Below are 23,224 nucleotides of genomic sequence, written 5' to 3' on the forward strand. Positions count from 1 at the left end.
GAATCTCCGACCGGCCAGTGAAGAATAAAAGGAATTTATTTCTGGTGATAGAAATTCATTTCTCGGTATAATGTGGTTCGGATTCCACAATAAGCTGTAGGTCCCGTTGCTAGGTAACCAACTGGTTCTTGGCCACTTAAAATAAATCCAATCCTTCGGGCCAGCCCTAGGAAAGCTGTTAATCAGCTCAGTGGTCTGGTTAAACTAAGGTATACTTAACTTCCTCCAACTCATTTATCCCTCAGCTTGTCTCTTTTTTATTCAGACTGTATCTTTCCATTTACATCTTTTTTTTTTCTAAGAGCCATTTGCTTATTAACCTTTCTCTTTCCATTTACCTCTGCAAGGTATCACTTCTTTTTCTACTAAAGGTATTTACTGTACTCATATTTAATTCATCCGTGACCACTTTATACATCCTCTTTTAAACCAATGAAAAACCTCTTAGTTTTGTCCTCAACTAAACCTCAGAGAGAGTCATTTTCCTTCACTAACCTATAACTTCATAATCCCCCACGGGCTGCTTGCATTCCCTTGTCCTTCCCTCCTTTGACCACAAACACTGCCTGCTGACTGTGACCCCATCCTCGATTTTACAAATTTTTTAGTGCTTCCATCATTCCATTTCAGTATCTAGCACCTTAGCCCACTTTCCATCCACCTTCTTGTATAATGGTTTCACTCCCTGACTATTACATTTATGGAAACATTTTCATCCTTCCCATCCAACTAATACTTTATCTATTTTCACCATCGCTTCAACTAAGTGATAATCAGATATACAGTACCTCCAGCCAATCTTTTCCTCACTATTGCATCCATCAACTGGGTCTTGCATCTGCCAACATACAATTTAAGAGTTTTCGACACCATGTTTTCTTTCTCAAGTGTAATTTATGAATGTTTTTTGAAAGCCAAGTATTTCCAACAGTCAAACCCCTTTCTGAACAATTCCACTATCAATACATCTACAAACGATACTTATGTTCAATCTCCTGTAAGCTAAACATGAAATTTTTGTATCCTATAACTATTGGGATCCTCTTTAATTTTTGTATCAAATAACTATTTGGATCCTCTTTTTTTTTCCTTCAGTTTGTCACATACCTCATTACCAGCAATACTACTGGTGAAGCCAAAATGGATTCTTAAAGCAATAAAAAGACATGAAACAAAAAAAATACATAACATCCACGGATGACCGGCAAAAACACTGGCGTATCACAATACATTAAAAAATAAACACTGAAGACGGGGGGTGGGGATAAAAGGGAATAAAAACAAACATACGAATCGTCCCAAAATAACGGAAAACGGTTCAATGAAAAATTAGTAAAAAACTACAGTAAGTGATTTAATGCATGAATGAGAAGCAATCAAAAATATGAAACAAGAGGAAAATGTATATCAAAAGCAAAAGCAAAAATAAAAGCTACAAAAGAAAAAATACGCTTAATATAAAAAAGTCGGACAAAAAAGAGAAGAGTAAAGAAACGAACGCAGCAATGAAAGAAGTAAAGAGTGATGGATGATGATAAGGAAAGATAAGACAGAGAGCAAGAACAAAAGACCAATGAAAACCAAATACATTGACAATCAATGAGAACAGACATGAAGCGAGAACGAAAAAGAAAATAAGATGAAAGAAGACCAAACGAAAGGGAACACAAACGATCGATTAAGAATAATATTAAGAAGGGAAGAGAAGGGAAGGGCGTGAGTGAGTGAGTGACGGGGGAGAAGACATGCAATCTTTTGTCCATACACTTTGTCTCATTCCAATGCTACAGAGGCTCCCTTTGGTCATCAATCATGATACCTGACATACGTAATGGTTTGGTCGATAGAACTAAGGGCAAGTGACACTACGGCCACTTTGTCAAACCCAGTTTCACATCCATACACAAACACACACAATACAGGGTTGAAAAAGATACACGAGAGAGAGAGAGAGAGAGAGAGAGAGAGAGAGAGAGAGAGAGAGAGAGAGAGAGAGTTCAAAAATACAGAGAAAGATAGTGTAGTGGTTTGAGAGAGAGAGAGAGAGAGAGAGAGAGAGAGAGAGAGAGAGAGAGAGAGAGAGAGAGAGAGAGAGAGAGAGAGAAAGATAGTGTAGTGGTTTGAGAGAAGAGAGAGAAAGAGAGTGGTAGAGAGAGAGAGAGTTCAAAAATACAGAGAAAGATAGTGTAGTGGTTTGAGAGAGAGAGAGAGAGAGAGAGAGAGAGAGAGAGAGAGAGAGAGAGAGAGAGAGAGAGAGAAATGTTGAAAATACGAAGAAAGTGTGTTTAGTTTGAGAGAGAGAGAGAGAGAGAGAGAGAGAGAGAGAGAGAGAGAGAGAGAGAGAGAGAGAGCAGTTGAAAATACAGAAGAAAGATAGTGTTTAGTGGTTTGAGAGAGAGAGAGAGAGAGAGAGAGAGAGAGAGAGAGAGAGAGAGAGAGAGAGAGAGAGAGATGAAAAATACTGAGGAAGATAGTGTTGTGTTGAAAAGAGAGAGAGAGAGAGAGAGAGAGAGAGAGAGAGAGAGAGAGAGAGAGAGCACTGCGATGAAAAATACTGAGGAAGATAGTGTTGTGTTGAGAGAGAGAGAGAGAGAGAGAGAGAGAGAGAGAGAGAGAGAGAGAGAGAGAGAGAGAGAGTTTACATGGGAGATATTCAGCTATTCATCTTCTCAGGCATGCCACTGCAAACTCACACACATTGCTGAAAAAGGACGCTTAGAATGCACAAATGATTAACTCAAATACACGAGTTTCATCATGATACACTACGTAATGCCCTCAGAGATAAACAACCAATATCCATTTCAACTGGATAATGAGAGAGAGAGAGAGAGAGAGAGAGAGAGAGAGAGAGAGAGAGAGAGAGAGAGTCAATATTTGTTTGTGGCTTAATTCTTGTGGACACAACGGCAACCTGTTGAGGAAATGAAGGCATTTTGTGCCCAATATCAGACGAGCTATTTTGAGAAGCGTGCATGAACTATTATTCTCACACATCTAATTCTTTGTTTGAACCAGTTTTCCTCATTTTATTAACCTAATTAATCGTTTTGTTTATGAAGAACCCAAGCGATGAAAAAAAAGAAACAAATTACATACGGCCGTCGTTAAATACAATGTAGTTCATTACCGAATGAGTGACCTTCAATTAAAATCGCCTCATCCTAGATATTTATTGAAACGCAGGCCAACGAGAAGGAACTGAATTCTCAGAAAGAGCAACAGCAGGAAAATTGATCGTGATTCCAATGTGAACTGCTGAGATTCAAAGACGGCAAAAGATTACGAATACATTGTGATCACTAGCTCATCTTGTTCGAAGAATAATTGACCGAGAGGTATTCGGGACAGAGAGGCTCCGAGAGGATAAACTATTAATTACTACCTCTGGAACAAACGATCCCGTGTCATAAGCACAGCGAGAGAGAATGGACGCATTTGTCTTCGTTAGGGCGGGAGGCTCCACACTGACTCCTCCCGTTATTGACAAGCGAGGCCTTGCCTCGATCTCAAGGGCAAATTCATAAATCAATATGTCATTGCACTCGCAGAATACAGTTTATGTCGCCAAAATATACCAGCTATGGCTGTGGTTTTTAAACAGATTTTACTAGACCAAAGCGAGCCGTCATACCTTTGCTAACCCAAGTTAATGCATGAAAACCATATTAATATTTATAGAGGCACACAAAAGATAAAAATCATTTGTGAAATTTCGTAGCAAGCGTTAGTTAAAATAACACGTGTATGACGGAAGAAATATTAAGTTTAAGATGGAATTCATCAGACTCTTCAATAAACAAGCTCTCTTTCTTTCTTTCTTGAGATGATTATTTAATCAGAAGTGAGTAAATAGACTTTGTGTTATACTTCAAAAACATTACGGACGTGAGACAAATTCATTTCTTCGCTTTATATTTTGATGCGCAAATAGCCAGAGTAAATTTGTTGCTAAATATTCTATCTGACTTTACATGTAAGTTGGAAACGTTATAACATTAAATCGTTTAGCATTGAAACTAAAACACTGAAGACAAGTTAACTCCATAACTGTGTATCCACAAATTGAAAGGTAAACATTATACAACCCATTTTCAACCCCACAATATCGTTACAGGATTTTATTTTGATTAAAAGTGTTCTTTATTCAAAATAAAATCCTATAACGATATTGTGGGGTTGAAAATGGGTTGTATAATCTTTACCTTTCAATTTGCAAATTCACAATTATGGAGTTACTCGTCTTCAGTGTTTTAGTTTCGGTGCTAAACGATTTATTGTTATGATATTTGTTATATTCATTCGAGTTCATTAAAAGAATAAATTAAATTTACATCTGAACAAATTTTGTCCATTACCTTAAGGGGCCCCTCACCCCCAGAAAACGAAAAAATATCTGTTTACGAGATAACAGATTTTATGACAAAATCTATTATTTCCCCAGACCCCTCCTTTCTGTTGATCCTGTAACATCTACCACCGTTGTTTTTATTATATCTGGTGGCCTTAAAGGATTTCACCGTTCCAATCACTGCTTTCCTCCTCTTAATTAATTGCTCCTCCCGGCACATTATTTTACACGATGGTAATAGGTAAATCGTTTCTAAAATTGAATCATCTTTTTTTAACTGCATATGAATGATCTTCTAACTGGAGATTAATGCTACTGGGATTACTTTCAATATGAGTATAATTGGAGCTTCTTCATGTTTCTGTGGATAAGAAATCACAAAACTGTGGCTCTTGTTATCGCTAGGATTATCTGGCTCTAGGCTTAAAGGCTACTACATCTTTCGGCTTTTTTTTTTAATAAAAAAATTCTTGGAGTTGCAATTCTAAACCTACTGATGCCAAATAAGTAAATCATTATCTAAAAAATGGTGCATTTGCGATTTTTCTTTCAAAATCAGAGCTTTAAGTGCATCCAATTTTCGAGGTTATTTTGACGAGACAAGAGTTTATTTGTTTAATAGAAATAATTCCGGCGTAATTTCCATATTAAATACGATACATGCTAGATTTCTATTAATTCAAGTCTGTTAATGAAACCTTGATCTCGTGATTTTTGGATGAACTGAAATGATTCGGCGGAATGTCAATGACAGGATCACTAACATTTCCGAAATGGACAGATTTGAGTTGAGTGGCTGACTGCTCACCAATACGCGGGGGAGGGGGAAAAGTGTCTCATGAAAATCTCGAAAGCATTTGTAGTCTAGTTTTTAATTCGTAGCACCGAAAGAATTTATCTATTATTGGTTTTAATGGAGTTTGAGGTATCAAGTCTTTGACAGATAACCCTATGGATCACTTGAAATCAAACCAGTCACTTATGGCGCATCATTTTCGGCTAGTTTTGACTCATTATTTTGATCTTAGGCCTTTCGTTTTTTCGCTGTTTTTCAACACTTAATAATATATTACAAGTGTCATTACTTAAAATGATACAAAACTGAGTATTATAGCAAGAACAGTAACTTCACAGTCAGTCCACAGAGTAAAATATTACTATCACATTTCTAGATCTGTGGCAGACAGCTAGCATAGGCCTAGTGGCTGAAGAGGTTATTGGTAACTTGATTGTTAAAATGGAAAATGGAAAAACCTAGCACCCAGAACACTTCATAAATCTATTTCAAGGTGTGGCCATTTGAATACTAACCACAAAATATGAAATTCACAGTGATAACTCATCCTTAAACTACTCACTGACACTATGGCACTCAAATACAACATAAAAGAGGCCAAAATGACGACACACCGGGGCGAGAGTAAGGCCAAAGTCTCGTTCGATCGATCAAGTTTGTGGGCGAAGTTTGTAGGTGTAGTAAAAATTAAAGACATAAAACAAAATACGTAGTTCAGCTTTCCTTTTCTATTTCAGCTATATAATTCTCGAAAATGACAACAAATTGAATATGTTTATGAGTATTGAAGACTAACCTGGCTGTATACCATCTGCTATCTTTTTGAATAACCCTATGGAACTATACATTTCAAACTTGGAATTACTTTTTACCATATTCTGTATTTAGAATGACTATCTGGTTTTCAGACATTTAAAAAACCGTGAAGCTCCTTTTCCTATTCAAACCAAATTGCACCTAACCTGTTTCTCAAGGATATTTATATTTAAATGCTTAAATCCTGACCTTATTGAATAATTCTATATAAATCATACCTAATGACACAGCCTTTAACATCCCTCGGCGACTGACTCGGCATCGTGTTAAGTCACCCAAAGAAGTCTTGGATTACAAAATTACTCTCGAACACCTCTTGAATTGAGTTGAACGAATTGAATTGAATTGATTGAACTGAATATAGAATTTAGGCCAAAGGCCAAGCACTGGGACCTATGAGGTCATTCGGCGCTGAAACGGAAATTGTCAGTAAAAGGTTTGAAAGGTGTATGAGGAGGAAAAGTTCGCAGTTGCACTATGATGTTAGGAAGGGTGGAAAGTAAGATGGAAGAAAGAGAATACGAAAGGAGGGGCAGTAAAAGTAAAGAAAGGGGTTGGAGCTAGGGGCCGAAGGGACGCCGCAAAGAAACTTAAGTAATGCCTACAGTGCACCACATGAGGTGCACTAACGATACTAGCCCCCTACGGAGAGGAACAGCTCTTGAGGAAATACCATTTGACAATAAATAATGAAAAATACATTCACATACCCAAACACTATTTGCCTGTCGCAGTAATAACACACTGTCAATGTTTTTTGTGATTTTCCAATTTCTTTACTACGAACTGCATGAACGAAAATGTACTTACTTCAAGTGCTGGAAGCAGTGCGCGAACAGGGTGTACTGGAAGAGGAAAAAGGAACAATGAACTTTAATATGAACAGTAAAAGGAAAGAAGCGATTAATAATTGTCATATAATGTTATGGCTGACCTTGTGAGGTCAAACTGATTAACTGCATCATCAGTAAATGAGTATTACATTTGAAAAAGATGTCACAAAATATATTTGGAGCATGTCACCCATCGATCGCTTGTAACATGTTTCATCAAAATCCGAAGATTAATTCTTCACGCCAACCCACTAAACGACAGACAGATGGATAAATTGAAACAAAAACAGAATTTTTGGCCGAAGTAATTATGACCTGCGACTTACGATATGTGAAAAAATAAGTCTTTATTTCCTTAGTAAGTAAGCTGTGTCGTTTCAAAGGAACTATTCAATATCCAAAGATAAAGTGAAAAAACAAAAAATTCTCAAATCCATTCTTCTCTCTTTCACTCTCACTTCATCTTTTATCTTAGGGACATTTAAATGTAGTGAACCTTACGCGGTAAAAAAAAAAAAAAAAAAAAAATCTACAAGCTTCCAACGTTCAGATAGATAATTCCGAAGGCAAGTTATGTTGGAATAGCTCGTTTGTACCTGTCTGCCCGAGTTACCAATAATCCTGCGTATTTCGAATTTCAAATACTAGTTTCATTCCAATAAATTGTGAGAGCTTTTTGAAAAACGCAAGCAAAATACGAGTGGTCGGAAGCCTAATGAGAGCGCCAATAACTATTCATCAGCATAATATAGATTTACATCACGCGCGCAATTGGTGCATTCAATTTCTGGATGGCATATTGGTCGGACAGACTTTAAATTTCAAGTCAATTCCGAACTGATACAGTTCTATGCTTTCTGTGCTCTAAAAGGGGGACGGTAAATTATCCGAGTGAATTCAAAGATATTCTACAAGAAGAGTTAGGCAAAGTTAAAAAGCACACGTCCGAATTACAGCAGAGAATGGATCAAGGGTTTGTGTATCAGCAGGGCGCTAACGAGTTCATTGTTCACAAAACGCTTTTTGTATATTGAAACTTAGCTGGATCTCACCCCACGAGGGCCTTGTGTTGTCCTAACAAGATAGGCGGAGAGTAAATTAATCTCTCTCTCTCTCTCTCTCTCTCTCTCTCAATCTTTGTTCTCTTCACACTGATATACATAAACCTCTTCCGACTCACACTTGTATGATTCTTTCTGAAAATATATCTTTGTTTCGAGTACCCCAGGAGTAGAGCAAAATTATTTATTAGTGAATGAGGATACCCATTTTGGATGGCAATAAATAAGTACATTTGAATTTCATTGTCTCCATATAAATATAAACAAATAATAATTTCAGGAGCATGAAATATTTATGCATTATACACACACACATATATATACATACATACATACATACACATTATATACATATATATGTACATATATATGTACTAAATACCTCACAAGACGCCACATAAATGTGACCCACTCACTGGCTGCAAGAACGCATAAATTCGAAGGGAGGGGATTCAAGAGGCATCATTTATAATTCCTTTTGTACCGCTCTCGAATCCGACAAACATTATCGGAGGCCCTAACAAGGAATTGGAACCATTTCCATTTTGTGGTGCGGACCGCAGAGAGGATCAGAACGCGCCATCTGTATTCCCGAAGCGATAGATAAGATCTTGGGGGTGTCTGGGGTTCCACGTCGAAGGGCGGGAGAGGGCGTATGTCACACCCACTGACGATGGCACAGACAAAAGGAAAGACCCATCCATTAACTTTCACTTCATACACGCCCATCATGTCTCTCCCTTTCCTTGATATTCAAATGAATATATCTGCGCCATCGACTCATCAATAACCATCTTGTTTCAAGCGTCTCTCGCCATAAATCTGACCGTCCCGAAATTTATTTTTGTCCTGATATCCAGAAACAAGCGGGTACTGAAAATAAGACTGACGATCTGGTCTCCAGATTTTCAAGAAACAAAGACCATTTCATCATGATATTTCGAGACGGGCTATCCGAAGATAATTTGGATAAAGCCCCGAATAATAGCGCGCTTCAATATTGTGCTTGAAGGATATGCGTATTTCATTCGCGCATTCAGAAGTGTAATGTTTTTTATCCCTACAAAGATATGGAAAAGCAATATACGGGGTCACTTTACTGCAAATGCGTCTGGAAAGCCGACCAAGTTTCATTGCACTGGATCGCTATATAAAAACGAACAATAAGAAGTGATCAATCTATGATTGATAATCAACCCACATGAAATACGAAATTCAAAAGATTATTTATTAATAAACAGCTATACTATAATGAAAGCTTCATCAACAAACTTTAGCAAAATATTCCTACCACGCTAAAAGACGAAGAAAAAAAGGAAGTACTACTCATCTCTGGTTCATGGACGACTTTGCCAACAAGACTTTCATGAAGCATCTCCTCTAAGTACCAGAGACCACAGACGACTTCAACTTGAATGTCTTGAGGGTCCATCCACCATCGTTTTCAAAGACCGGGATACACAAACAACTAGGATAAGGATAACAGCATAACTTTTGTGTTGCCATTATCAAACCGCTCTAATGATGATGAATGTTTGTTCTGTTACCTACTAACATCATCAGACGGAATGATATTAAATTTATGTGGTACTGTATTCCACATTTACCTGGGGAAATAGAATATTTTAGTAGGAACACCTAGGTCATGTTATAAAGTAATGAAGATATGTGAAAAAAATTTCGTAAAATCAAAGAGACAAAGACTAGAGGAAGGAGGACACTCCCACGATAAGGATCAGGAACATACGAGTATTTAGATTGGAGAGATGCGTTTCGGATAAGTAGAGTCGATAGAAAAAAATAGACGTATCGTTCTGAAGGAATATATTTTGCAGTCAGCGTCATTTACAGATAATATATGCCATCACAGTCAATGACTGCATGATGAAACTCATCTCCCTCGTCCTTTGTATATTACACGTTTTAAAATCTGTTTTCGAAAAAGTCCATACCTTAACTCATGTTCAATTCATCTGTTAGCAATGAGAAACCATGAATACATTATTTGCAAAACGTGATATCGAGATGCTTTAGGCTCATAGCGAGGTATTTGTATGAAGAATTTACATAAAATTCCTTCAGATTTACAGTAATCTCTGAATTTAGCAGCGAGTCAAATGCTTTAGTGAAAAGACACAGATTAGCTCAGGGAACTGGATACATTCAATCACTTATTACTGCGTATAATGTTGAATACATTATTCATACAGCACTATATTTCTAGCCATCTACATATCCCTTTTAAATGAATATATCCTGAATATTCGTGTGTTATAATCAAGAGGCCTCGAGTATAAATTTAACTGCTTTGTTTACATCGCTTAACATTTATGAAAAACATAAGTTGTATAATAAAATATAAAAAATGCTGATGCCATCTTTAAACAATAAAATTCGAGTTTAACCCAAATATTAGTTTACTTTCATTTCTTCTATACATAAAATTACTTTTACTTTGATGTTTTTCATCATGAGCTGGGAAATAATAAATGTTTAAATATCTTAAATCTATTCACTTCCCAGCTCCTTATACTCAGTTAAACTGCTAACCAAAACATTTTCTTGCCCTTTGAGTAAAGATGGAAAAAGAAATAACTAAAATATCTTCACTAAAGGAATAAAAAGATATAAGAATTACATTTACAAAAACCTAGTTAACATGGCTTTAAACACGATTTACATTCCCAAACCCGAGAAAGATACACGAAGTTAATTCGCAGCAAAAGTTTACGGTTTTAATTAGTTTTTTTTTATTTAGGAAAAGAGAAAGGCAGGTGGAATCCAATCTGCAGACGAAGGGAAGTTTGCTTCCAGAATCATATGCAAATGCTCCAGCAAGAGATCGGTTGTGGCATTACGCATATTGTTGTTGTTGTTATTATTAATTATTATTATTATTGTAAGAGAAACACACAAGATTCCTGTGTATAACTTGTTTACTTGTAAATATTTACATGTTACTTTTAAACTCGAGTACTTTCAGGTCCTAACTGTGACCCTTTTTCAAGAGATGGGTAGTCAGGCTGGTTCAAGGCCCAGCAATCTTCTGGAACTTCTTCTCCCTGTGCTGTCATTTATATGATGGCTGTCCTGGTTTCCATTCTCTTGAGAGTTGTTAATCTCCTCCTGACGGTTTCATATCCTGATCTGATGGTCAGTGGTATTAACCCTTGTGGTATGTGAGTAGTTACCATCGGTCTCCTGCCCAACAGACCGATGGTAACTACTCACATACCACAAGGGTTAATACCACTGACCATCAGATCAGGATATGAAACCGTCAGGAGGAGATTAACAACTCTCAAGAGAATGGAAACCAGGACAGCCATCATATAAATGACAGCACAGGGAGAAGAAGTTCCAGAAGATTGCTGGGCCTTGAACCAGCCTGACTACCTCATCTCTCGAAAAAGGGTCACAGTTAGGACCTGAAAGTACTCGAGTTTAAAAGTAACATGTAAATATTTACAAGTAAACAAGTTATACACAGGAATCTTGTGGGTTTCTCTTTCCATCTTCAGAAGAAAACTGAAAGAAGTTTTTGTTTGGTTCATTATTATTATTATTATTATTATTATTATTATTATTATTATTATTATTATTATTATTATTATTATTATTATTATTTAGAAGATGAACCCTATTCATATGGAACAAGCCCACAAGGGCCACTGACTTGAAATTCAAGCTTCCAAAGAATATGGTGTTCATTAGGAATTATTATTATTATTAAAATAATTTAACCAGACCACTGAGCTGACTATCAGCTCTCATAGGGCTGGCCCGAAGGATTAGGGTGAAATAGCAGGTCTAGGCCTGAGGCCTATTACTGGGAACCAAATAGGTCATTCGCGTGATGATGAATGAATAAAAATGTAATTTATAAGAAATAACTGTATAAGTATACGCTTTTACACTGGAACACATGTATGCATTAAATACATTTGCTCGTTTCCATACATACAAAAAAAAAAAAAATAAAAATTAAAATTCAGAATATGTTTTTAATTCATTAAGCGCCCTACCCTATGGGGTTTTGTATTTTCATTATTTACTTATTTACTTTATATTTTGTCTTTTAAATTGCACTTCCTCATGAATGTTAAAATTGGAATGATTGAAAATGCAGAAGATACTGACAAAATTTCCCCCATCCATTTACTCGCTGCTGGTTATATTTTGGACAGTCACACAACACATGTTTGACTATTACCAACACTTTGCATTCTGGGCATTCGGGAGGAGGACCATGTGGACTGTTCATTAAATGTCCATGTGTCAAACGAGTATGGCCTATTCGAAGGCGCATCAGAATTACTTGTGTGTGTCTCTCTCTCTGATATGATGAACTCCATTTTCCAACGCAGGATTTTATCCGTTTCAATTTAATATTTATATAGGTTCCTCATTCCATATATTTTCCATTTATTTACAATGAATGTTTTTATATCTCTTTGTAATCACTACTTGCGATTTTTACATTTGCTAAAAGTAAGAGGAGGTGGTAAAGAGAAATACAGAAAAAAGATATCTTACTTGTTAAAAAGGAAAAAATATATAAATTAATAATTAGATAAAAATTTATTTAAATGAAAGGAGAATAGTATTAGGGTAGTAAAGCACTGGATCTCCGCTTGAACTTTGAAGTTCCAATGGCACGTAATGCATTTCATCTTCGCTTGAACTTTTTAGTTCCAATTGCACGACATCCTGAATAATAATAATAATAATAATAATAATAATAATAATAATAATAATAATAATAATAATAATAATAATGAAAGAAAACCTTAGGATTCTGGTTGTAATTATCGATAACGAGTTATCTGTCAGAAACTGTAATTATGAAGAATGACAACAGCAATATGAAGTCCAGTCATAAAGGATTAGCAACGGGTGTAAAAGCCTCTCCAGAAAATACGAAGCTTCTTAGAATACCAAGCAAAAAACCTTAGGTCATTAAGATGATAAAGATCACGAAATCTTATAGTTCTGAGTACTTTCAAGTACCTCAGCAAAAAATGATCTCTAAGAATTGTTGGTGTATTTTTGCAGTTTTGCCGGCTTGAAGGCACAACATTTTCTAGATCAGCTGGCCCAGATACGGAATTATCCATGGAGAAATTGAAATTCTTTGGTGCGGAACTTTATAAACGATCATGTTGAAACCATGTGGCTTTAGAATCAGGCGGCGTCAGCAAGAATGCTGACACAAAAAGAGGTTAGGGCAAAACCCAAACAAAACATCTCTGGTTCCATCATTTATAACAAGGTCTAGAGACCTTGATTTATAACAGATCTTCTCCGTTGTGTTTTTGACAGACTTGACTCAGAGCAAATATCTCATAATAAATTTAATAAAAACTATTTTCCCAACCAATTACGTCTCAAGTGACAAATGTCTGATAATCCATCAGATATTAAGCTATAACGTCATGCCAATCAATTTGTGTAGGAACTGCAAATACATTACTAAACAGTTTTCATAAAACTGCTTAATAAACTTTAGTCTGGAAACATGACGTTTCGCTTTATCTCCAACAGGCAATCAGTTTTAAAAAGATGATGTGTTTACACTGAAAAACAACACAATACACACGATCAGACTTTTCTTTTTGAGAAATCAACGCAGATTCACGTTAGGATTACACGTACGGTTTGAAAAAAATAATAAAGTACACGATAGACCCACATCGAAAGGCATCTATTGTCATCGATCATTTCTTATTCACAAAGACCATCTCGTCAAGCTATCCAGACCAATCGATCGTCTTATGTTTTTGTTATTGTTGTTGTTTGAATTCATTTGCCAGCACATTTTTCTCACTACCCTTCACAAAACATTGAATTTTAATTTTTGTTTTTTATATCATGCTCACCACCCAATTCTCCCTTCTTTCAACCCGTGGGATCCTTTGGCCTTTTTTCACCGTAAAAATGATTTACGCCCGCTATTCATTAGTCTACTCCTCGTAAATAATTCTTTCCAGCTATATAACTTACACAAAACTACAAAAACTTAAAAGAAATTGTAAAAATGTTTTACTGGTTATTGTTGTCGCCAAAATGCACCCTTTATTAGTTATTGACTTCTAGTTGTCTTTGTAATTCTGCTTACTCGTTAAAAAAAAACTCTTAAATTTCACTGCAACAAAATTTTGAAAAAGCGATTTTTTGTTTATCCTTAAAATACACTTCTAATTTTCATCATCTTTCAAATAATTTACATCTAACAGGTATATGTAAATAAAGGAAAACGCATTTTGTTGCTGTGGAAATGGGATTTAATATAACATGTATTCCACAATACCCTAAAAAAATCTTCCCACCACAGGCTAGGTACCTGGCAGTCTCCATATCATCTTCTGCTGCCAGATTCTCCACAGGAATGACTGATGGGGCACTTAAAAAGAACAGCATTCCTCTCGAGGACGCAATCTCCTCCTGAGGAGGAAAAAGGGCATCCTATCTCATTATTTGGTCTTTGTTCTATAATGGACGTCACTTGTCATGGATGCCGAGACATCGGCTTTTAGAAGGTGAGCTTAGTCTAAAGCTTGGAGATGAATGTTTAATGGCAAAAAAAGGTTATTACAGTCAAAGAACAGTGTTCATCGGCTGTTCGCGTAAGCCTCCTGTGGCTAAAATGATAACAGTTTGCTCATAGTACCGATGAATTGTTCACTGGCGGAATAAAAATAAACTGACAACACTGGTGTTCGACCCCAGAGTAAAAAAGAAGACAATGCTCATTCCCGCATCCATATTTTTAACTGCTGAATCGTGAATGAACCCCCTGTGTGGGCATTTCCAAAATATCAAGTGCTTCATACATCTGCACAAAGGGCTCACATGCATCTCGCTAAACTCCCTAGACACACCCCTACTTTTCATGAGCTTAACGATTCTGCGTACAAATGCCTTTCTGCTCCCATTCTCTTTCCAGTCCACTGCACAACAATCTCTGGATCTTCCTCTAATCCTCCCTCTTTGCAGCCCCTAATCACACACTTATTAAACAATTATCTTCCATTCTCTAATATAATTAAAACAATGCAAAACACACTGATCACTATTCTTTTCACAACTTTTACATATACTCACTATTCTCACCTTTCATTTCTTCTTGGCCCACATATACTGTACTACACAAACCATCTCAACTGCTCAAATCTTTTTTCCTTCTCTTGTATTCAATAACCACACCTCGCTTTCATAAAGGTGGGCTGGCTCACCAAAGGCCCCATCATTCCAATCCTAGCTTTCATTGGCACTCAAAAAGTCCCTCCCACATTTTTTTAAACACAACCTGCAACCTTACTTAACCTATTCTGTGACTCGCCTTTTCCATTAGTCTACCATCAACAGTTACATTTACCCCTATATGTCTATATGAATCAACTGCTTCACTTCTTCAACAATATAAACAATCATTGCTCCATCGCTCTTTCTCCATCTTTTCCTCAAAACTCTGATTTATCATTAACCAATTTTGATACATAGATAAACGTAGGCACAGAAAAGAATATCAATGTTTCTAAAGCAAAGGTACAAGTTTATACAAAGTTGAGAAAACAAAAATCTCCATCGGTAATAAAAAAAAGTTATTTAATGTGTCCTTGTACCTGAACCCATCATTCTTAAGTCGAGAAAGAGAGTTCCAACGTGTACAATATCGATTTTTTACTATATATGTAATTTTTTTTTTTATCACTTTAACATGGGTTTGTCTTCCAACCTGTGGTTTATGAGAAGGGCAATATAGGTTCAATCCCATATTCTGATAAAATACCTAGTTTTTGTACCATTGAGTGCTACGCTGTTTAGAAGAAAGCCATAAAAATTGTTGTTAATAAAACTGGGGCATTCCGAAGATGTTCTTCCCCTTGGCATTTCTTTATCATCCTCTTGCAGACAGACTAAGGGCAATATATAAATATTAAATAGCGTCGAAACGATGAATTCACAATTCATCACCGAAGCAAGAAATAAATCTGTAACCATACTAAGAAACGATATCGAGGATAACGTTTCTCAGTTTCATATTCAATAAAATGCAGTCCACTGTGACAAACCACGACTTATGTCTCAACTTTCTAAAAATCGAGTTGCAATAGCCTTCAGCAGACGAGCTTCAGTTTCACTATTTGAGTGTGTACTATTTTATTCGTTTTTCTATTCCTCGAGATGTCAATAATGCAATTATTTCTTTTTCTTTCTTCTTTATTAAATTATACCCATGTCTTTTTATCTATGCTCATATTATCTGTGATAAATTTTTTTATTGCGTGAGAGCGTACAAGTCACGCAAATGGCCATCCGACTTGTTCTTCAGCTTACGCTATGAGTAATAAATAAATAATGATTCTAAATGAACAGAAATAATGCATAAAACAATTAGGGGCATTCTCAGTATTCAAACCAAACAGTTCCGCACCCTGCTATTCTACCTGAACGAGTTGATCACAGTTCAAATATTCCTGAATATGTTCGTAAAAACCGAAATTATGAAGATTAGGTTCTTACGAAGCACTAAGGTTCCGATGGAATGAGTGCAATCACTGGTTATGTCAAAATTCGTATATGCACTGCAGACGTGACATGCATCACTGGGGTTGAGTGAATGCTTACATTGATTTTAATGAAAATCTCTGTCTTACAGAAAAGGTCTCTCTTCATACACTGAAAACGTTGTTACATTTTTTTAAAATATTGATTAAATGTTTACATTTCTGCAGTACTTTTTAATCAGTAACTCTAAGTTGTTTCGTACCACAGTTACATAAGTCCACAAGGTTTCACTAAGACTGCATCGTTGCTTCAAAACATTATTAACCGAATAAGATGATTAAAAACTTAATTTCAAATGTTTTAGACACTATAGACTGCATATATTAATAGGCACCGAGCTTATATTTAACCATTCAGTTACATCAGCACTGCACGTGCAATGAAAAGTTATGGTTGATCAAATAAAATGGGTATGAGTTGCGTTCATAGTCCTTTTCAGAAAAACCTTTTTATAGGTTTTGCTGAAAGGGACAATAAACGCAAAAGACATAACATTTGATTGATCAACCATAATTTTTCATTCTATATTAATTTTAATAGCGATTTAGGAATGGAATGGAATATAGAGTTTAGGCCAAAGCCCAAGCGCTGGGACCTATGAGGTCAATTCAGCGCTAGAAGGGAAACAGAGTAGGTAGGTTTGAAAGGTGTAACAGGAGGAAAAGTAGTTGCACTATGAAACAACTGTTAAGAGAGGGTGGACAGCAAGAAAGAAGAAAGAGAATATGAATGGGGTTACAGCAAAAGGAATGAAAGAGGTAGCAGCTACGGGCCGAAGGTACACTGCAAAGAACCTTCAGTGAACACCATGAGGTGCACTGACGGCACTAGCCTCCTACGAAGAATAGCGACTTAGGGAAAATGCAAGGAAAGACGAAAAACTGCCAACGCCACACAACCATCGGGGCCTCCGTTACCGATCAGTTCAACTTGTCGGACTGAAGCTGAAGGTGAATCGTCTCTTTAGTCTCCGAGCATACGAACAGTCTGCACACATGACAGGGCCTGTTCAATCAAAGTTATCTTAAATTGGAGGTCTCTTAACAAAATGACATATACAATTTCGCTATCCAGTATTCTACAGTATATATAAGGTCAGTATCACTGCTAAGGTAGAAAGAACACAATGTGTTTTTCTTGGTTTCTGTTATTTTGCATGCAAAGACCTTCTTATAGGTGAAGGCTCATGGAAAGGGCATTTCAATATTCTTATTCAACACAGGCCTTAGAAAATAAATAAAGGATTAGTCCTGATGCTAAACCTCAATGAATTTACTGACCTAACTCTTAGAAAACTGAAGCGTGAAGAATCCGAACCTCAGCAGTGACTGGATTGAAGCAAATCATAGACCCAAGGAAACAAGAGACGCAGATCTAAATACATAAAACATCGAAATAAACCTGAACCATCTTTTACACAACGGAGACCAGAAAATTTTATTCATACAGACATCAAATAATCAAACATTAGTAGTTTCCTTATCCTAAACATCATATTCAAAATCGATACTGTAAGATCGTGAGAATTAAGCAACCATTTCAAAACTGGCTTCCCTTAACCCGAGTCATTAAATATAACAACAATAAAATCCCTTAATTCTACTACCACATCATTTTTCTTCAAAAGTTACTTTGTTTAAAAACTGCATTGTGGTTCAACCACCTGCGCAGTATAACTTTTAGCCGTTAAATACACCTACACTGGATATTACGGCGCTTCCTTTCCAAAACTTCTTGCCTCAGCTATCCAACTCATTCTAGGTTGAAACCTCGGAGTTATACTCTCTTTTCACCAATTTATCATCGTCCATTCTTTCCAGATGACCGAGCCATCTCAAAATAATTCGATCCAAGAACCATCCGGCTGCCAGCAACAGACGAACCCGGCTATTCTGACTCTTCCCCAAGGACAGTAGTTCGACAATGGGTGTTCAACAGATGTCCTTACCAAACCACAGAAGCAGAAATCTACTGGACTTCCTAGACACACACACACACGCACACACACACACACACACATTTGGATTTGGAAAATGTTTGAATGTGTTAGTGAGAAATTTCAGTGTTTGTAAACTGTAATATGCCGATTTTGAATATGATGTTTAAGATAAGGAAACTACTGAATGTTTGATTATTTAATGTTTGTGTAAATTTCTTGCCTACGCAAGAAAGATCTTTCGCTTTTTCCGTAGAACTGCAACGATGTCTGTCCTGCACAAGAGTATTCCAAACTGCTGAGGGGTCATCACTGGTTCTTAATCCAGATACTAATATAGTTCCTTAGGTGCAAGAAAATACAAGATATTTCTGGTCATAAACAAAGACAATACAATATTAAATATTACCAGTCACATAACGCTTGAAGCAATGGTAAAACACCTACAAGAAGGAACTATATCACTGTTTGCAGTTTTATTTTCACACCTGCACACGTAACCTTTACTATGTTACCGATACTATACAGACTTTTCCAAGTGGCAACTAATAAAAAAAAAAAAATTCAACTGTGTGTTAGAGAGCAATTTCATATCAAAATCAGGGCTTGAATCACATAAAAGAAAATAACAGCCTTTTTCATCGATGGGGCGGAAACCAGGGATTTTTTTTACAGTTCAATGTTTAAAGATCAATACCACTTCAGCAGACAATTCTCGCGAGCATGTTCATACAAAGGAAAGACAGAAAGGGGACGCCTTGAAATTATGCAATGGAGTTCATTGGAAAGTCCGTTCAAGGAGCAGGTTGAAAGAGAAAGCAAATGACACCATGCATGGAAATCGAATTTCCAATTACCTTCTGTTACTTCTTTCGAATGAACACCATATTCTATGGAAGCTTGAATTTCAAGTCAATGGCCCCTGTTGGCTTGTTCCAGACGAATAGGGTTCATCTTCTGAATAATAATAATAATAATAATAATAATAATAATAATAATAATAATAATAATAATAATAATAATAATAATAATAATAATAATTACTGCTGTATGCAAAATAAAAAAAAACACTCAAGGAAGAAGTTACAGAACTCTATACAGATTATGAGCTTTTGGTAATAATACCAATCCTGTAGAATTCTTACTGTTTTAACACTTGACTTAAATACGTCTTTTGACCAAGTCAAGATAAATAACTCGGTGAAGGGCAATATATTAAAGAGATCCCAATATATCTCGCTGAAGGAATTAAAATATACTTGACAAATAATATGAAGACAACGCCCGTTAAACTTACCCAAAGATAGGTAAATAAGATACACACGACTCCAAGTGATTTGTAGGCCGAAAGTTTTTTTTTTTATGAAAAATCAATAGTCCCAAGTGACCACGCAATCCAAAAAGATACGCCTACCAGCTTGAAAACACGGATGAAGCAAGCACTTTAGCCAGCATATGTATACAGTTGGTTCCCTTGGAATATCTGGAAATAACACTTAGCTTTAACCGATATTGTTCTTGCCCCGAGTATGGCTAAAAGTAAGACTCATCACGGTGACTGTAACGTTCCGATGAGAACATTTTCATCCTATTTGCTGACTTTATGTTAACTGCTCTGAAACAGCCAAAATGGCAAAAAGAATTTCGAAATACATTTTCATACTATTTGCTGACTTTATGTTAACTGCTCTGAAACAGCCAAAATGGCAAAAAGAATTTCAAAATACATTTTCATCCTATTTGCTGACTTTATGTTAACTGCTCTGAAACAGCCAAAATGGCAAAAAGAATTTCAAAATACATTTTCATCCTATTTGCTGACTTTATGTTAACTGCTCTGAAACAGCCAAAATGGCAAAAAGAATTTCAAAATACATTTTCATCCTATTTGCTGACTTTATGTTAACTGCTCTGAAACAGCCAAAATGGCAAAAAGAATTTCAAAATACATTTTCATCCTATTTGCTGACTTTATGTTAACTGCTCTGAAACAGCCAAAATGGCAAAAAGAATTTCAAAATACACTTTCATCCTATTTGCTGACTTTATGTTAACTGCTCTGAAACAGCCAAAATGGCAAAAAGAATTTCAAAATACGTCTCAAAATAGCTCGTCTTAGGATTCGTCTACAACGTTATCACCTAAATTATCGTGAATGTTGGTTAACAACAGCTCAAGTTATCTAAAAACAAAATACCATACAAAAACAGAGATTCAATGCCTCGTTAAAGTAACCCCCCCCCATGCAAATCCTTATTCTACAACACTCTTTGGTCCCCATCTCCTGGGCGGCGGGACTTTAGAAAAAATTAACATCTCTTCAGTGCATTATTCGGTTCGTTCTCCTGGTCATGACTGATTTATATATCCTCTCAACGGACAGACAGACAGAATGGCAAGATCATCAATATGGCGTTTCATTTCAATGCTTCCACGAAGTATACCAAATTACTAAAAGAGTATAGAAACTTCGATCAACTACGCATTCTCAAAACAAATAGGAAGTGGATGCATCAGACCTCCATTAGGAATGACTTCACGAAATCGCTTGAAGTAATTTGGAAAATTTCAGGGAAAACAACAGCTCGACTGAATCTAGTATTAAAGAGTCTATTCATATGCACAGCAGCCAATCGGGAGGAATGGTCGAACGAAAAGGTCATCTGTTTCTTAGGAGGAGGAGGAGGAATGATTCAGACCACACTTGTATTTATTATTATAACTCCCCTTCAAGACTGGACCGTGGCTTGCACTTTTAGAATGATGCCAAAATCAGTTCAAGGAAAACCCGAATATTAAATCTGAACTGGACACTACAAAAGCATACGTAAGCATATGGACTTTAGTACTTCGTCTTCACTGTAATATAATACACATACATACATACATACATACATACACATAAAGCTTTCGCCAACTTGATCAGCAGACTCCTTTAGCATTTCTAAACAATTAAATCTTAAAATAAGATGTACGTTAAGAATACAAATAAAGGCTAGCGTAAAGGTCGTTGTGTTGATTGTTGAATATCGACAAATGCTAGTTCTGGCGATCCGTTTGCAGTTACAGCTAGGGTTGATTATTAGGTGGTTTACCAACGCCCGTGCAAGAAAATCAGTTACCAAAAGCACAGGGAGCATACGATAAATACGAGGACATGACAACTGAACACAGTAATTCTCATAACACTGTAAACAAAGCGAAATCTACGCAAAAAGACGAAAATTGATTGATTTACGGCTAGTAAAACTGGCGTCACACAAAAAGACGAGAGCAAAATTAAAAATAGATAACATTAATAATTCAACTAAATACGAAACTGTGACGTGAACATAAGCATCCATTGGTGGTACAAAAAAATATAAACAGCAAAGGGCAGAAATAATCAACGCAAAATTACGTGTGGAACAAAAATAAATTTCTAACTCACATCAGGATCGAACCCAGGTTTTTCGACTGAAAGACGAGACCGCTGCCAACCAAGCCACACAAATTATAAAAGAAGTTGGAACCTGAGCACCACTACCTAAGAATTACCTGGGCAGGATAACTACCTCGCACACCAGCGTGTTTTCCCCAACTTACCGACTCAGCAGTGACCCAACTGACAACATTTCATTCGAATTATCCCTTCCGAGTGAATAAAATAGAAATAATCAACGTGTGTTGGTGTATGACGCCACTCTCCAGCACCCAAAGGTGCAAGAAAAAGCCACTGCTCCTAAACATCGGTTATATAATTACAAACAGATGTGAAATCACTAAATGTGACACCTTTAATGACCGACCTACGTGAACAAGCACCCATAAAATACTCCAACCAATTGAAAAGTAGTGACGAGCGTCCAAAATGACCTAAGACACGACTGCAGGACGAAAGTCTCCTGTACGCTCCTATTCTTATCCTCTCATCTAATCCTATTTTCGAATTACTCTGTCTGGTGTTTTTCTTTGCATACACACTTTGCTCTATATTCGTGTCGAGAGCAATGTTAATATAAACTTGAATTTTTTACATAATGAAGGGAATATCATACCAAATCGATTTCATACCACCTATACAAAAAGGCAAGAGCAAGTAATTTTAGACAGAGAGAGAGAGAGAGAGAGAGAGAGAGAGAGAGAGAGAGAGAGAGAGAGAGAGAGAGAGAGAGAGAGAGAGAGAGTCAAGAAACACGCAAGCAAAACAAACGTTTCCTCAAGGTGTCTGATTCTTGGAGGCATTCCTAAGAAGAGCGTAACTTTAAAAAAGGACAACAGAAAGAAAGCCTCCACAGACTGTTCGAAACGACCCTAACAAGCATCGACATTGCTTTTAAGGATTTTCGCTTTCGAATACACACAACAACACTAAATCTACTTTGCAAATTTAAAGTTTCTAAAAATATAACATAAAACCTATTCTCTTGTCGCTATGCGTACAAGGCAAAAATGTAACCGGCTTGTTTTACACAGAAAAAAGTTGTTACCATCTGAACACGTAAATATATGTGTTTCACACATCGATGCAGATATATGCATAAAAAACAACAACAGCACTATACTAAAGGCATGTGGTAAAATCAGACTTCACTTGAGCGAAATAGAAAACTTTAGGCCCTCAAACGTACTAAAATGGATTTACTTTACACACATATATTTTATGTACATATGTATATATAAAATATATATGTATATATACATTATATATATATGTATATATACATACATACATACATATATATATATATATATATATATATATATATATATATATATATATATATATATATATATATATATAATCACATCACTAAAGGTGAAATAATAAGAGACTGTGTGTAGATCCTGACCGGTTTTGACTTCAGAGGTAGGAATCAC

The 23,224-nt window shown here is 36.2% G+C and overlaps 1 long non-coding RNA gene across 1 annotated transcript in view; it reads right to left on the bottom strand.

The window, feature by feature from the left end:
- The window catches only part of LOC136850610 (uncharacterized), a 284,569-nt gene that overhangs the window by 143,404 nt on the left and 117,941 nt on the right, over positions 1-23,224 (bottom strand). The window contains exon 2 of the long non-coding RNA XR_010856666.1: positions 6,774-6,808. This is a non-coding gene — a long non-coding RNA (uncharacterized lncRNA). The remainder of the gene's footprint in view (positions 1-6,773; positions 6,809-23,224) is intronic.

This window comes from Macrobrachium rosenbergii, chromosome 22, assembly GCF_040412425.1.
Source record: "Macrobrachium rosenbergii isolate ZJJX-2024 chromosome 22, ASM4041242v1, whole genome shotgun sequence".
NCBI classification, from domain to species: domain Eukaryota; kingdom Metazoa; phylum Arthropoda; class Malacostraca; order Decapoda; family Palaemonidae; genus Macrobrachium; species Macrobrachium rosenbergii.